The sequence below is a fragment of the Podarcis liolepis genome (genome assembly GCF_965112155.1).
Source record: "Podarcis liolepis genome assembly, chromosome: 12".
Lineage (NCBI taxonomy): Eukaryota > Metazoa > Chordata > Lepidosauria > Squamata > Lacertidae > Podarcis > Podarcis liolepis.
Genome location: NC_139563.1, coordinates 39,161,463 through 39,171,653, shown reverse-complemented (window position 1 = coordinate 39,171,653; position 10,191 = coordinate 39,161,463). Strand labels below are relative to the sequence as shown.

Genomic DNA, 10,191 nt, shown 5'->3' with positions numbered 1-10,191 from the left:
AAGTTTTTGTGCAGTTGGGCATATGGGATTTAACAAGGAGCTAGGTAGTTTTCTAAAAAAGAAATAGATAAATAGTAAAGATAAAAAGAAGCAGAAAATGACACATACTTCCCACTTCTCCCGGGCCGCAGCAAGGAGCTCTTTCCAAAGGCAATTCAGCGTTCAGCAGCTCCAGCCGCCCTCAGACCTTGAAGCGACTCCTTCAGCAGAACTTAGGCCTGGTAGCCCATGGAGATCTCCCTCCTTCAAATGGCTGCTTGGCAAAGCCCCTGACTACCCTTTCAGCTTTTTCTGCCGGTTGCCTTGTCCTTCATTCTCTGAGTCTTCTGTCTTCTCTTCTCAATTTTAACACAGGACACATCTCTGCTGCATCGTACTACCGTTCCCAATATCCTTGGAGCTTTGGTCCTGTCAGGATTAATTTTGCCCTCCCCCTGGAGACCTTGTTCTTGAAGAAAATTCACATCAAATGACAAGACTTTTGGAAAGGTTAAGAAGGCAGCACCTCAGAGACAAGGCCTCACTCGCTCCACTAGGCCCCAAGAGACTGCAGAGCTTTGCAGGTAGGCCAAGCAACACCAGGGCCCCCAGACAAACTGCAGGATAAGCAGATATATCAATACTGTATTAATAAATAACACATGGATTAACAATACATGGATCAGAAGCAACAGCCATTTTGTGAAGGTCCTTAATATACAACAAAACGGCAAATATAGATAGAACCTCCCAGCATCATTTTACAGGGGTAATAGCCATTTTGTTGCAGAAGGGAAATCCTAGTCACAAAAATGAAAATTTTGGGCCGACAATGAGCTTCATAGGGGCTTTGTGAGGGGAGGCAAGTTGATTGGCAGGTAATATCTTCCTCCAAATAACTGGGGGGGGGGGGTTTCATCCTGTTTCTTTCACTTCTTTCCTTATCCCCCCCCCCCCCCCCGCTTTCAAGTTCTTTCAGTTAAAAAAAGTTCAGAGGTGGGCAGTGTGCTGGGTTTCTTTAAAATAATCATTGCAGATTGGAGGGGCCTCAGCCTCCTGGTCTTAAAAGATAGGAAAAGCTGTGTAGATCCAAGTATGAGGTCTACCCACCCGTGCTTTTGAGCAATTATTATCATCATGATTGTTGTGTATTGAGTCAAAGGATTTTATGTCTGTATTATTATTGTCTGTATTTGCATTAGGGTAAAGTAACTGCCTTTTGGTTTCAGAGGGTACATACAGCTACTATTGGTTCATTTAAGCTGCTGTATTTGGATCCTCTGTCTTATTGGTTCCCTCCAAAAGGCAGGACTGTGATTGCCTGATATTGTTCCCTCCAAAATGTATCCTATCTAGCTAGTCCCCTGTCCCTATAAATGTAGCTTTCCTCTCCCCAGACCTTAGTCTTGTTGCTTTAATAAAGAAGTGTTACTAGAGAACTGTCTCCAGCATGTTATGTCAAGAGAGCTGAAATCACAAACCCCACGTCACAACAATGATCATCACCATTCATTAGTAATCAGCTTCTACAGAAGCATCTCAAGTCATTGTTTAAAATAAAGTTAAAACCAAAAAAGCAGCCTATAAATTTGAATCAGAACTAAAACAAGACAAAATAGACGTGCATGGCAAAGACCCATTTATCCAGCAGTTACGAACACTTAAAGGAATAGGTCAACCATTAGCTAACTAGGAAATAAAAAAGAGTAATTTTAAGCTGACTGCAGCTTAGAAATCATGGTGACTATAGACCTTGTTCATGATAGCCACGAACTGCTCAGAGAGATGCTTGAAGAGCAGCTCTTGGACAGGTGACACATGTTGTAGTACATTTACATAATAAAATACATCTCGTGGTTAAAACATATTCAAAGCAGGGCACTTTACTGCATCAGGAGAATTGTCCTTTCCGGCAGCAAGCACTGTAATATGTCACAGATACAGATGTACTCGAAGAACTAACGTTTCCATGATATATGTGATCTTTGAGGAGCCCTTTCAAGCAACTCTTAATCTGTTAAAATAATTCCTTTTAAAGCACCAAGGTTGTGGCTTTTAATAGATTTTTACCATATTAGCACTGGATCATACTTCCCCTTGCAGTAGCTAATCTTCAAAGAACACTCAATTAGCATACTGTATTTTTCTACTGTATTAGCAAATATTACAAAGACAGTATTATAGTCATTATGAACCTAATAACTAGCGCATGACACAAAGCATTATTCTGTTAACACTTCCATGAAACATGGCACTTAGAGATGCAGCCACCAAAAGATCTGGAAATCGTCCTACTATTTTTTCCTAATCGCTTCAAACAAACCCACAGGAAAAGAGATTTATACATTCAGGTATTCACGCAATACAGTCCACACACACAAAATAGCACCATCTCAGAATATTGGTGGGAAATTTTGCAAGTTGGAATGTGCCACATGGGGGAAAGCTTCCACGTCAGGAAGTATGTTAAGGAAGGTAAATTGTGAGAGCCTGGACATTTGAATCATGTAAGAGTCGTGAGAAAACTGTTGTCAGATTAAAACTGAACTCCAATTTTATGCAAAGGTCTGATGCAGTATAAGGCAGCTCCCTGTCTTCCTAAGCATGTGAGGGGCTGGAAAGAGCCATGAAACTTCAGGCCCTTTGTACAACAAGTGCATCCAGGGGGCTATAGCGAGAAGCTATCTAGTGACCAATTGCAGATGGGCAGCCCTTCCTCTAGCTTTCCTGGTGCTAGTGAAGACGTGTGTTGTCCTGAAGGAAGAGAAATGGGTGGCACCCATAGATGTATGTAAACCACTGAGCCTCTTGGGCTTGCCAATTGGAAGGTTGGCTTGGCAGTTCAAATCCCCAAGACGGAGTGAGCTCCTGTTGCTCTGTCCCAGCTCCTGCCAACTTAGCAGTTTGAAAGCACACCAGTGCAAGTAGATAAATAGGTACCACTGCGGCAGGAAGGTAAATGGCGTTTCTGTGCGCTCTGATTTCTGTCACAGTGTTCCATTGCAGCAGAAGTGGTTTAGTCATGCTGGCCACAGGACCCGGAAAGCTGCCTGTTCACAAACGCCAGCTCCCTCAGCCTGAAAGCGAGATGAGCACCGCAACCCTAGTCACCTTTGACTGAACTTAAGCGTCCAGGGGTCCTTTACCTACCTTTTTACCTGGAGAAAGGCAAAAATGAAGTATTCCTAGCCATGCTGGTCAATCCTGAAAGGACCACCAGTCTACCTGAGAGTTCTGTTGTTCTATTTATTTTAGGAGTACAGGAAGCTGCCTTGTACCATTGGTCCATATAACTCAGTGTTGGATACACTGCAGCAACTCTTCAGACGTACCTGGAGACATCAGGAATTCAACCTGGGCCCTTTTATATGCAAGACAGATGCTCTGCCACTGAGCTACAACCCTTCCAAGTTTTTGTATTTTATTTTGCAGTTTTTTTATTTTTATTTTGTTTTAGTTCTTTAAAACTGATAACCACCTTGAGTGATTTGACATGCAGTAAATGCAAAATAAGTACCCTGTTGCCGCAGCAATACCAGAGAGTCTTGCAACACTTCAGAGGCTATCAGGTGTACTGGAGCAGAGCCACAGCCTGCTTTTGATTAAAGCTCTCAAAACAAAATGGCTCTGAGCTCCAGGGGAAGCAGCCTTACATAGGCTTGCCCCTCCTTCCCTATAGCAAGGGCTCATGGGGCAGTTTTTCCCCATGAACCCGTCACACAGAGAGAATACTGGATACTGCCCTCTTATTTCGCTGCCATCTGTGGGCCAAAGTGCCTCTAGTCTAGGCAAAGACGTCCTGTGCTTATAGGGCAGGGAACAGGGCTTAAAGATTATGTCGCAAAGTATTTGATGGTCTTTAAGATGTCCAAAGACTCTCGGTTCTTTTTGAGAACATGAGAAGAGCCTGCTGGATCAGCCTATGGCTCATCTAGACCAGCATCCTGTTCTCACAGTGACCAGCCAGATGCCTGTGGAAAACTCACAAGCAGGACCTGAGCACAGGAGGACTCTTCCCTCCAGCGGTTTCCAGCGATTGCTATCAGAAGTATTACTGCTTGCAACCATGGAAGCAGAGCATAGCCATCATGGCTAGTAGAAATCTGTTTGAGAAGCCTGTTGCATGCTCATCAATATGTTAATATATTCATATGTGGTTCACAAAATAAAGGTAAAGGGACCCCTGGGGTTGCGGCACTCATCTCGCTTTATTGGCCGAGGGAGCCAGCGTACAGCTTCCGGGTCATGTGGCCAGCATGACTAAGCTGCTTCTGGCGAACCAGAGGAGCACACAGAAACGCTGTTTACCTTCCCGCTGGAGTGGTACCTATTTATCTACTTGCACTTTGACGTGCTTTCTAACTGCTAGGTTGGCAGGAGCAGGGACCGAGCAACAGGAGCTCACCCCGTTGTGGGGATTCGAACCGCCGACCTTCTGATCGGCAAGTCCTAGGCTCTGTGGTTTAACCCACAGTGCCACCCGCGTCCCTAGGGCATAAATGCAAGGACCTTATACATAGAAATCTGGAGAGTTAGCCTTCAGTGGCTTGTGTATAAAAATATGACACTCAAATTATTTTAATTATGAAAGAAAAAAGTAAACAAACCAAAAAACATAGAATCATAGAGTTGGAAGGGAACCCAAGGGTCGTTTAGTCCAACCTGCTGCAATGCAGGTATCTCAACTGAAGCATCACTGACAGATGGCCATCCAACCTTTGCTTAAAAACCTGTAATGTCCACCACCTTCTGAAGGTGTCCGTTCCAATGTCAAACAGCTCTTACTATTAATGGATTCCAGATGAAAGAAATGAGATTCTGATTAAACATTGGTTTTGGTCCTAGACTCTGGAGCTGTTCAGAATATTTCCATGGTAGTATTTCTTTTCCATGATAGCAAATAAAAGTCTCCAGTGATAAAGCAATGCTTTTTTTATTATTTAAAAAAATACTGATGCTTCCCCTACAAGTCAGATAATTGAGATTTTCATTGTGGCAGACTAGATTTGGAGATTCCCCTCATTGAGTATCTAATTCATTCCTAATGACATAATCATTGGTGAACAGTAAATGCAGTTTAGGAGGTCAGACTATTAGTCACTGGCTGTCAGAGAAATATGACTGCTGTTTTACTATCCGTTTTTACATTTTACTGTGCAAAGATTGGGGTGAGATACACAAATTGCACAAAATTGCATGTTTTGATTGGAGTGATGGATGGCACCTACACAAAAATTAATAACGTGATCTATACAAAATGATAAATCAGAATTCAAATTACAGATGTGACTAAACAAATGGGACCTGCAACTAAATCTTGAAGTGTATGCCCAACATTTTCCTTAGTCATAGTGCAGCTCAGCTACTTGGGGAGAGGGTAAGGCTGTGTTTATGTGGATTGCACAATTTCCCCCCTCGTATGTGCTTTTGTGCATGTTTACCCACATGTGAGCACTTTCCGTTAAACTGTCTCAGAGTTTCCTGTCTAAACAAATGGGAGTTGCTTGATGGGTTGTATTTGCACAAAATGAGTGCATGTCAGGGACTGGACTGAAGAGGAGGAGGAATGGTGGAAGTCTCCTCCCTCTTCTCCTGTAGCTTCCAGAGAGGAGGGAGGTAGTCTCAATTTACAGCAGGACTTTGAGGAAGATAACAGCTCAGAGACAGACAAACATCAGAGTTATACAGCGTTAGGAGAAGGGGAGGAGAGGCAGAGCAGCTAGCTGACATGTTTTTGGACAGCATCATTGACCCCACCCCCTTCTCCCAAAACACAACGTTCGTTAAGGGTGCAAGAACAAAGAGCACAGAGACAATTGTTCAAGGACAGACATCATAGAAACAGGTGTTGTTGCTAGAGGGGGAAGGGGGAGGAGCTCAGTGTGAGCAACTCCATTATGGAGGAATGACCAGAATTATTTGTCTTTTACTATGATGACTGAATGAATCTTCCTTCCTTGTAAGTAAGAACTTCCTTGTTTCCTCCCTGCCTCTTGGTGCCATCAGGGAGAGGGAGAGGATTCCTCAAGCCTGACAGTGCACTACACTGGGCCTCACAAGCAACCCACCAAGGAGCACCTGGCCAGTGGAAGTAGGAAGTGGGATAGATGTCACTCAGCAAAGCATCACCACGTGCATTTTTAAAAAACCCTCTTCACACAGTAAACTTCAGTACATCCATTGTACAGTAAAATGTGATTTTTCTGTTTTTGTTGTTGTTTTCCTTACTCCATTCTCTGTTGATCAGGAAAATCTGAATTAAATGGGAGGAAGTATGGGCTGCCATTTGGATGAGGACAACAACATGTGGGCGACACCAAAAAAAATTGCACACATGGGATGCACTGAATCCACTCTGTTGTGTGTACACAGTCTAAGTCAGAGGAATTATGAAAGACTAAAGGACTTTTGTTTTGAGTCCTTCCCCTGCTGTGCTAGACAGTGCTACAGGGCTGTCAGTGCCAAACCTGAAAATAATTTAAATAGCTATATTGTGAGGGTGGATGTAGTTCTAGGAATGGGGAAGGCATCTCCCAATCTCTCATCCCCCGTCCAAGATACTTACTATAAACTGCCCCTGCCCTTCATTCTCCTTCTCTGCCACACCCCCAAACAGTTGAGACAATATTTTGTATTTCAAGCACCCATAGACTTTATTGGTAATGCCAATCATTTAAATGTTCATGACTTCGTGAAAACCTCAAGTCTTCAGACATTGAAATCACACATTTGGGGACTAGCTCCACACCCAGTGATGATATTCCATGGCCTTCTGAAGGTACCCTGAGCTGCTCCAAAGGCAATGTTATCTTCATGCACAGAGTTGCCCACTAAAATTGCATGCTCATCAGGGTAGAGGGGAGTTGACATGACCCTGCAACTCCTTCATGAGTGGTTTAACTAGATGGGACGGATTCTGTGAAACCCACTACAGTTCATCTGACATCTGTTTTCTTTAGATCCTTTCTTGCCTATGGAAAGAGAGAGACACCAGCCATCAGCATTCTATAAGCTCAGAGATTTTTCTTGGGAAGTTTGGGGCTAGTTTTTGTACATTGTTCTGTGTGCCTAGAGGAGAGATAGGAAGCTTGGTGTCGTTTGACTTTAGCTGCCATCAGCCCCAGCCAGCATGTGCAATGGTCAGGAACAAAGGAAGCTATATAGTCCAACAATGTTTTTATGACCATAGGTTCCTGATCCAAGGTGTCACCTGACTATTCAAAAACCAATACTTTAATTTTTGGGCAGCCTATTTCAATTCCAAACTCAACCATCTGAAGGGTCGATGTAAACAAAACTTACCTTTATACAATATAATTCAGCCACAAATGCAAATCTCCTTAGCTATTTTTATGATGTGCAAAATCAATCATCAGGTCCCAGTGGTACATTCTGGTAATATGCTGATGGCAGTTCCCTGTCTGAAAATTTCCTGAATAAACACTGAATGCATATTGCACATCTACTGAGCATCATGATTGTCTCATCTTAACTGCTTGTACACTCACAAAACAATCCTATTGGTTGGACTTTGTAATGCGTGAAAGCACCCAAATAAAACCAAGTGATAGATTCGTTATTGCATTATGGAAAACAAGTGAAAACACCTGTTGTGGTAAATAATCAATATTTTACCACCTTACTATCGTTAATTTTACAAGTGATCCTAAAAAACAAACAAAAAAAACCCACATCTTCTAGGTATTTTATTGCAATACCCAGGTCATATCTTATACCTTTATTCAGGTATACTACTTATTTTTGCAGAACATGCAATGGAAATAATACCTTGGTTTATTTCCACTTATTCCTCTAATTCATTCAGTGATTTTCCACAGTCTAATCTCTATGAGGTCCATGAGTTGTGGTGTCATCTGAGTACATTGGGGGCCTTTCCACACACATTGGGTTAGGTTAGGTTAGGTTAGGTTAGGTTAGGTTGTTATGCTACTGTTTACTTATACGCCGTCTTTCAGCCAGAAAGGCTCCCAAGGCAGCTCCCAAGAATCAACAGATACACACAAATGCAATAATACAATTACAAAGTAACACAAATATAGACAATACAGGGATAAAATTCCAAACCTTTCAATGGTATCAATAGCCAAACACATCTGTGTTCCTACCAAAAAAGGCAAAGAATATTCTTTACAAAAATGTTAAAAGAAGACAAGAATACTTAAGTAGCATCTTAAGCAAGGCAGGTGTAAAAACTTGATGGTCCTAGCACGCTCTTTGGTACAAACAGCTGATGCACAGAGAGTTCGATCCTGCTTTCACAGCATCTCTCTGCCCACACCCTAATGGCCAGCTATTGGGCTGATGGGCTATTTTGACAGGTGAGCAGGACAACCCACCAATGAATCAGCTGGCAACAACATAATGTAAGATGATTGACAGGTGGGTGGTTCTTCTCTCCTGTCAAAGTTGGCCCACCAGGGTTGGAAAGGTGAATATCTGGCCTACTGGACTGTCTGGTCCACCATAAGGGCAAACAGGGGTCAATGACCTAAAAGCCCCCTTAGGAGGATAGGACATGCTGAAAAACGTATTTCAGAAAGGCTGCTATATCAGAAGGGCTGTTCAGAATTCTCCAGGCAACTATCTCTCATGGCATATAAATCCGGTGTATAAATTCCTTAATAGCATGTGTTTACAGAACCTTCAATGACCTTCTTTTACTTGTCATTCCAACTATATTTTTTTCATAGAACAAGCATGTGGGCTGCAGTGCTGCCCCACACTATTATGCTGCCCAGCTAGAACCTGCACCTAAGCAGCTACCGAGGTGCAGACCATAATGCCTGGGTTTATCTATTCCCCCACTCGCAGTGCTATCTGAAGGCAGCCCTGTTCGGCTGTAAAGAAATGTTCGGCCAAAAGAAGACCGTACTAGTCTTCTCTGTGCTAGATTAGGCGTAAGTCTGCTTTCATTCCAAAACAGCTATCTCTGCCGTGACATTTTCGAGGTTCGCTATTCCATAGGAGGTGGCGATTTGATGATTGTGTGGCAAAGTAGTATAGTAATATCACATAATTCTGCAAAATAGTCAGTCCACAAGCCCCTTCACCCAAAACAAGATTGGAATACTATTGTAAGCCTGCTCCTAGACCACAGCAGAAGAGAGGAGTGGGTAACACGCTCCAATCAAAAGATTCAGCAAGCTTTTTTCACCATTATGTACCAGACTGAACTATACCAAAACAAGGACAATTATTTAGTAGCCATGACTCAGAGCCCTGGCATGCAGAGGCTCCTGCTGCTATCTATGACAGATGGAAGTTCTGTTAACATACAGAGCTCCTTCCTTGTCCATAGACTGTTGTCCTGCAATACCTGTGGCCTTCCTGGATTGCAGTCTACATGTTTCAGCCAAATGTGCAATTGCAAATATCTCCTATACATCTTATCTGCACTCAGATTAAAAAAAAAAAGATTTTACAATGCTTCTAAACAAATTCCCATGCTTATATTTGGGGGGACTTAAGACAAAAGAACTTTTATTTTTACTCGGAGCCACAAAACTGAACTTCATGCCCTTCCCCCCACCAAAGGAGGCATTGATGATTTACTAGAAGGTAAAAATAATACTAATTTAAATGTATTTTTGGCTGTCTTTTAGTAAAGTGATCTCAGTGTGTCTTTGGCACTTATTTTTGTAAACGTGTTACTTATTTTTGTGATCTACGGTTCATTTGAAGCATAACATTGTGTTTTTGAAGAAGTCTCATTTCGCAAATCTCCCTGTAATTTTCCGAAAAGCATTAGTTCTAAACCATTAGTTCTAAAAGGTAAAAAAGAAAGGAAAGGAAAAGTAAACTGTGATAGGAGGGGATAGCATATGAGTGTTGAACATGGCTTTTCTTTTCTTTCTCTTTTGCTGTTAACCATGCATATGTTCGTGCACAAGTGTGCATATATGTGCTCAAAAAGGGGGCATTGAAGGGCTTGGACAGACACCTACTATATTTGGAATAAACATATATTTAGCAAAACAAATGAATACTTATCCAAGATAAATATTCAGAAGGCAGATTGAACCACTGTCTCAAGGCATATGGCACAAGTAACCTTAGTGGTTACTCCATTAGTTCCACCCTTATTTTTAAAAGGGCTGGCTGTTTTTACAGTAGAATAAATTATATTTTATAAAAAGGGTGTTAATTTATACACTTACTTTTTGTTAGATTTTCAGTTGCTGTATAGATTAC

The 10,191-nt window shown here is 42.1% G+C and overlaps 1 long non-coding RNA gene across 1 annotated transcript in view; it reads right to left on the bottom strand.

Moving 5' to 3' along the window:
* Positions 1-6,817: 6,817 nt before the first annotated feature.
* LOC310690048 overlaps positions 6,818-10,191 on the bottom strand; it is a 28,097-nt gene continuing 24,723 nt past the window's right edge. The window contains exon 5 of the long non-coding RNA XR_014517839.1: positions 6,818-6,950. This is a non-coding gene — a long non-coding RNA (uncharacterized lncRNA). The remainder of the gene's footprint in view (positions 6,951-10,191) is intronic.